The following is an 8083-nucleotide window of genomic DNA, read 5'->3' as shown; positions in this document are numbered from 1 at the left end:
CTTAAATATACAATTGGATTAAATTTCTCTAACTCACTGATCTTGTGTATCACTTTGGCAGGCAGTAACCGATATAATATTACTAAATCTAATTTATTATGTGTAGTATTGCTTGCGTTAAATCTAGGCATGTATTTCAGTATAATAAATTAATAACACACTCATTGTAAGTTTGACAATATTATTTTTCTTACATTTGCTAAACTGTCTTCAAAAATAGTTAATCTATAGACAAACAACTAGAGGTCGGTACATTCACGGCTACATAGAGGTCAATATATTAATCTATGTATCTAAGTTTGATGAATTAGAAAAATCTAAGCTACATTATAAATGTAATGTCTATTGCTAATAACGTATGTCTGGTGTCAAAAAGCATAGGCACTCATGTTTTCGTAATATAGTTATAACTGGCACATGTTTCAATAGGTTCGTTTTCTTTATTGTTTTTTTGGGTTATTCCACTTATAACCACTCGCTCCATCAATGGTGGATTCATTCATTGGTATGAACTATAAATTGTGAACTCCTCTTCCACAAACTCCTTTGTTTGAAAAACAATATGAAAGAAAATTACAGTCCATAGGGGAGAGTCAATAGGGATAAGTGAAATAACCATTTCTTTATTGATTTTACTCACGAATTTGCTAGCGTGATACATGGCAAGCACGTAATAAATCTAGTGGCATTATTCTTAAATAATGTAATAATTCTTGCTTTAGTTTAGAATAGCTTGCTGTTTATTGAGAGAAATAACCCTCCTTTTGACGCAGTCGGGTAAAAATAAACCGCATTTGTACCGTATCTTTCGAAATAGTTTATTTATAACGCTGAGCATAATGTATTGGCATAAAAAAGATCAAATAAGCAAGCTAAGTAACTCGAATCGAGTATGTATAGTATATTTGAAATACTGATAACATAATTCAAATTGAGTAAGAATATAAACTGTCACTTACATACAATATAATATGAACTTGAATGTGATGTAGGATGAATACATGTTCGTATCAAATTTCGTTGAATGACCTATAAAGAAGTTCACTGTGGAATAAACGTTTATCTATGATTTTCGTGGCTAACTTTTGAACATAATATCTATGTTCAATTTAATAATATAACATTGTTAACGTGCTCACAAACGAATTATGAGTTTCAACAACTTATTGACAATATTTAATCATGGAACGATTAACAAGCTAGTTGACACAGTTTTTTTTATGTGACAGGAGGTAATCGAGCAGACGGATCACCTGATGGTAAGTGATTACAGTCTCCCATAGACACCCGCAGTCTCAGGAGCGTATGCGTATTAGCAAAATCATTTCCAACAATAAAATTTTAAGATCTCTTTAAAAATATACATCCTATTCAATAATTTGTCTTACAAGGAAAAACACACAACACCAATAAAGTCACATTCAACCATTAAACTACTGATATCCTTTAAAAAGCAGTATAAAAGTATCACTTCTTTCTTAGTAGATCGGTACTTATAATCATAATTTTAAGATATAGTGATAACAATGCCTGATTTGACCTTAATTTGAAAGAAACACACCAAATGAACATAAATTACATTTATAGTACAGTTGATTCGGGTCAGTAAAACTACATTTTATAGTTAAATATTTTTCTCTATGATTAATCATTACTGTCTATAGAACTCAGTTTACTGACTCGAATAAAAAAGTGCACAGCCGATGTCCTTTGTTTATGCCAGGAATATTACAGCTACTGTATTTTCAACTTTATTAATCTGTTTTAATAGAGATTACAATGAAAATACTTCCATTTTTTTACCGCTGTAATGGCTACAACCTAGGCATATACTGAGCAAGTATGTAGTTTTGTTGAGTCTGTCGTATTTTAACCACACATTTCGATATTATGTTAATACATCACGTTGTTGGTTTGTACTCAAGCTTTAGTTTTGTATAGTAACGGTTTGTTTGGTCAAATGTATCACCGTTGGATGTCGATCGCGGTAACAACACTGGATAACGTTTGTGTGGTGTATGATAGTGGAAGTCTATGTCTGGTTTATAGAAACTGGCAAGAATGGATGAGAACGGTCAAATTTAAGTTTTAACACAAAGATAAATAAGGTTAAAAAAGAACATAACTACTGGATGTATAGTGTTTATTACTCTTTCACGCAAAAACTAGAGAACCGATTTTGATGAAACTACAGTATTATTGTTTATACATTAGATTTACATAAATGCTTTAATTTATAACGATCTGTGACAAACTGAATTTCTCAGTTTGAATCTTGGGGTACTTTATACAGGTCCACATGGTAAATTTGATTCAAAAAACTTCACCCTTGCCAGTTCCTATGTTTAAATTGTCATCGCCCTTACTTTTTCTGCGTAGTCTACCGAGATCTTGCGGTTATTAGGTAAACGAATAGAAATCGTATGTTATTCATTTGTTAGTGTTCGTCAAATATTCTAAGTTCTTGTAAACGAGCAACTTCGGCAACTTTGCGCCAATATGGCGGCCTACGGCAAGAATAGAATGTGGCTCCTATAATGGAAATTGTGAAAATGTTATCGCCACATTGCCGATTGCATTGGAAACACTACCAGTGTCTTGATCGCGCAACGAGAGTTGAGGTCATCACACAAGCAAATATTTGTAGGTCTATTCCACTTTGATCACCTGGACATGATGACCTAGGATCTAGGTGATCAAAGTGGACCAGCAACACTTTGACACATGGATAAGAAGTCCCAGCTATGACATAAGAGGGCGCTACTAACAATACTGGATTATTAGTTCCGATTTTGGCCACGTTGGACAGCTATAATATAATATTTACATGAGACCGCTATAGTTCAACAATTTTAAAACGTCATCTGGCCAAAATCAAAAACACCCAGTATTGACAGTAGCGCCCTACTGTAAATGTCATAATTATATGGTTGTCCAACGTGGCAATAATCGGAACTAATAATCCAGTGTTGATAGCAGCGCCCTCCTGACAGTCATAGCTGGAACGATTCACGCCCGTATTCACAAACATTACTATGAGGTCTCACAGTGCGCATGGACGCACAGGGTGACACAAGAACCAATCACAGAGTTCTATTCAACGCTGTGCGTTCGATTTGCTGCTTCACTTAAGCAAGAATCGTTTGTGAATACGGGCGTTAGTGTTGGACAACTTTATCTTGCGTATTCTGACTGATTTGTGTATTCTTTATTCAAATATTACATCAGTGTATGTGTTCACCTGAACTTTTGTTGCGCGACCAATAATATTAATACAGCGAGCTAACGCTTTTTTTAAACAGCTGTCATTCTGTTTGACACTGACATTTAATTTTATTTATGGTTGTCAAAGTTAGGAATATCGTTTGATCTGTCGCCAGAGATATTAAAAGATACAATGCGATTTAAAATATATTTTATTTATTTGTAATAACAATACAAGTGCGTAAAATGTGTGTACTTATGCAATCAAATTATCAAGTAACATGTTTCATAATTGATTTTTACATAAAAGTAAATGAATTAAACTGTACATTATTCATAGTAGCCCAGTACATATCAGCTTATTATTTTAGATGTTAAACATTTTCATACAAAGCTTGTATGAAATATTTTTTATACAAATCTCAGTAACTTGTGTTAAGAAAAAAAACGTATTCGTTAGCTTACTGTATGAATATTTACAATGTAGCATTACCGTAAAAAATGGACTAATTACCGTACTATTGCAACTTTTATTCGCATCTACTTCCAAACGGCGTTATCGTATATTCAGGTCTATCCATCCCTTTTGCTCGCACGATATGTTAGCTTGAGTGAAAGCAACAGATAGATCAGAAAATATGCGACGTTAGAAAGAAGTAGCAAAGAGCCTACCGTAAAGTTTCACAATATCATTTTCATTGTGACGACCTTTAGAGGTTGAAATTCATTTGTGGCGTCCATAGCATGGCTTTAGGCGTCCCTAGCATGGCTTGAGGCACCCCTAGCATGTTTTGAAATGCCCCTAGCATGGCTCGAGGCGCCCCTAGCATGACTTGAGACGTCCCTAGCATGGCTTGAGACGTCCCTAGCATGTCTTTAGATACCCCTAGCATGTCTTTAGGTACCCCTAGCATGTCTTTAGGCGCCCCTAGCATGTCTTTATGTTCCCTACCATGACATGAGGCTCTAACATACACTAACGCTCTCAACCATTTAAACACAAGAATCCCTGCTACAATGAATACAAGTTGCACATTTCCTTCAGTACCGTCATAGATACGTAGTCTCCCCCGCCGAGTCCCGTCTCCCGCGGGGTGGGGGGAGGGCAGGGCTACTGGAAGTCGGCCAGCGACTGGCGCCACGTCGCGTGAAACGGGATCCGTAGCAGCTTCAGTCGCGTGTGCGGTAGCTGGGCTGCTAGCAGCCGCTGTAGCGTCGGTAGCGGCAGGATTTCAACCTGTGGAGGGGTAATAGATTAAAATCAGTGTTTTTCAACCTGTGGGTTGCGACCCCCTGGGGGGTCGCGAAGCCTCTTTAAGGGGGTCGCGAGAGGTCGTAAAACCTACCTCAGTAAAAAAAGGATAAAGTTATAGAGATTTATCCGAAATGTAACATAATATTTGTAACATTTTAAAATGCATGAAAAAAACTTAACCCTCCTTCTGCCGCAGTCGGGTAAAAAGCGAACGGTCGGGGGGTCGCAAAATTTTTTTTCATACTAGGGGGGTCGTAACATGAAAAAGGTTGAAAAACACTGGGTTAAATGAAGGTCATTGTTTTTAAATTATTTCTAAGGGTTAATTTGCAGTCGTCTGATAAGTTTTAACCGAAGAATAAGTTTGGCACATTGACATATTTTCCATACTGAAACTGTCAATATGCCAAACTTATTCTTCAGATAAAAGTTAGCCGACGATTGAAAAATCAGCCCTAAGTTAATATTAAACTAGACAAGCTGATGCTGAAGCTATTCAAAATACCATTTAGTAACTACGGATCTTGTGGCACCATCCACAACACTCGTTCGCACGAAATCGACTAATGGAGTTACTCGAATGATAGTAATCATATATTTTTAGAGAGTCCAAGATAGCCTATCGAAATGGCTTGTTCAGAAGTATTTACTAGCCACTGCGCCTGCATCGCGACATGTCACGTTGCGTCGCGTCACGCCACGTCGCATCTTGTCACGTCACGTCGCGTGGTATTGTGTCACATAACGTGGTGCCCCGTCTCGGCAACTGCTCGCTGAAGAGTTTGGTGACGCGCAGTAGCTCTGTTTACGCCCCATATTAGTTGTCGTGTTGTAGCATGGTGTCGCGTCGCACGCTACTGAATCCTCACTACCAAAAAAGTGCGTAATCCCAGTCGTGCGTTGCGCGTTGGTAAAGCTACCCATCCTTATCGCTCGCGCGTAATTATATTGCTATCGCGACTGTGCGACGCGCGCCCGCAGTGAGTGTGCGAGCGCGACAGCAACATAATTACGCGCGAGCGATAAGGATGGGTAGCTTGGGGTCATTGGACAAAATTCTACGTGCTCACGGACCAGGCTTTACCCGCTTAAAGTAATAAATAATAAATATCCTTAGACATTTTACACTGCGCTTCTAGTCCCAAACTAAGCAAAGCTTGTACTATGGGTACTAGACAACGGATATAAACATACTTAAATACTTTTTTTTTTTTGTAAATACATACTTATTATACATAGAAAACACCCAGTCCAATACAAACAAATATGTTCATTGCACACAAATGTTTGTACTGTGCGGGAATCGAACCCGCTACCTCCGGAATAGTCCGTTTCGAACCACTACACCAAACGGCCGAAAGCTTCGTGATTTTATGACTTGTCATGTCACGATATTCGCTGAGCGGCCGCCTTTTCCGCTTGCCTCAAAAAAATTAATTATGTCTGAACCTAAACTGTTGTATGCTGAATACAGTTATACAGTACTTCTATTCTATTCTACTGACCTGCGGCGGGCCGGCCACGTGTTGGTGCTCATCGGGCAGCTTGCAGCCAGGCACTGGTTTCAGCACCGGGATGCACTCGCCGACGTCACGACGCTTGGAGTCGGGCGCCTGCTCGCACTGGTCGATGAACAGCTCCGTCACGCGTAGTAGCTCGATCGTGACGCCCCACATTAGGTGCGTGAGTGTGTCTTTCAACCTTAACACTCCGCTGAGCACCTACGAAAAAAAAGTTTGCTGTTATTTTTTGTATAGTCAGCGTGCAGCGTCAAATAGTGACACACCTAAAGTGGCCAAAATGTTGATGACAATCTTATTCCAACTATAACAAAGACATGTTGCGAACTTATTGGCTACTTCGGCTGTCATGAACTATTTGACAACTCTTGAAAATCTAAACAGTGGTCCTTCGAGCCGGATGAACTAAATTGCTACATTTGCATTACCAACATAAACACACTCATGATTCATAGTAGGTTGTACTGTTTGTACTGAGAGAATGAAAGATCTTGAAAACAGTGGTCCTTCGAGCCGGATGAACTATAAATTGCTGTGTTTGCATTACCTACATAAATACTCATGACTATTGTACTTTGTACTGAAAAAATGAGTGGATAAAATCGATCGATCTATCTGTAGATAGACAGAAAAGGGGGGAACCTAAGATAGTTGTATCGTACTGTAACCTGTACCTGTTTGTTAGTCGTCGCCGACTGTGACACATAGGTCGGTATGATGAGTAACCTTTGGATGTTTTTACACTCCGCCAACGCGTCATCGAACCCGACCTGCGAAAAATTTAAGTCATTAATACGGTGACATCAAAACAACATTCTGGATGTAATTAGTTTCAATCACGTTTAGAAAATTAAAAGGCTGACATAAAATGAAATGATACTAGAAAAGAAGGCACAATAACTATCACTCATTATCAGGGCTCAATCTCCATTATTTCCGATTCCCTGGGCGACTCAGCGAGACAGCAGTGTTTTATCGTCTATGTTGATGATATCACGCACTGGCCGGAAGCGACCATGAGCTATCACTAATTTTATCAGGGTTCTATTTCCGTAATATCGCCTCCTTCCTTGGCCACTTTTAGCGGAACAGCAGTGTCTTAGCGTCTTTTTTGATGCCATGATGCCCTGTAGCCTTATTCACGTAAAAAAACTTCAACGACAACAAAACACCGAGTTGCGATCCTATCGAGTAATCGTTCTATCGAAATTGACCCTTGTGAATACGGATTTAGAACTGTTTTTCCATGGGACGACTCCTGAACGTCAGCGGAGCGAGATCTTGAGTGGGCGGGTGATACAGATCGTGCCATCCACAAAGACGTGCCCCACCAATTTACTCTGGCGGTACCTTGACGTCGATGTTGACGAGCTCGAGCCGCGTGAGCAGCGGCAGGGCGGCGAGCGCGCGCAGTAAGGCCTCAGCCTTGAACTTAGCGCGCGGAACTGGCGGCAGGATCTTATGCGTAAAATCAAATAGACCGGTTCTCGAAAACAGCGGCGCGGCAGCGGCGCCGGAGCGGGCAACGAGCGGGCAGCGCACTCCTTCTTTTGCCCACAATAAATCGAGCGTTAGGAATAAATTTGAATCGAAATAAAATTGTCGCCGTTGTTTCAGACATTTCGTTTGCGAATAAAAACAAATATCTCGACAACACAACCCCGAACACAACACTTCGCCGCTAAAGCGCCGCGCGAGCTGCCCGCTTGTTTCGAGAACGGGTCTGCGTTGCCCGCCCCGCTCCCGCGCCGCCGCCGCTCCCGCCCCGCTGCCCGCTAAGTTCGAGGCTGAGGCCTTAGGCGGGGCGCGTGTACCTTGACGTCGATGTTGACGAGCTCGAGCCGCGTGAGCAGCGGCAGGGCAGCGAGCGCACGAAGTAGGGCGGGCGCGGCGCACTGGGCGGTGCCGCGCTCGAGGCGCAGACGTCGCAGCCGCGCCAGCTTGGCCAGGACGCCGGCGAACTCGGCGCGGAAGGTGCACTCGCCCAGTTCTAGAGACTCCAGCTGAGATAGTTGGCCGATCACGTCGCACGCGCACCAGCCTAGCTCCTGCAAACAGTTTAGGTTTTGATTTCATAAAAATTAAGGAAGTGGTGTCGAATCAA

This window comes from Ostrinia nubilalis, chromosome 22 (assembly GCF_963855985.1).
Source record: "Ostrinia nubilalis chromosome 22, ilOstNubi1.1, whole genome shotgun sequence".
In the NCBI taxonomy this organism is placed as follows: domain Eukaryota; kingdom Metazoa; phylum Arthropoda; class Insecta; order Lepidoptera; family Crambidae; genus Ostrinia; species Ostrinia nubilalis.
The sequence above is the reverse complement of the archived record's forward strand: the minus strand, read 5'-3'. Positions refer to the sequence as shown.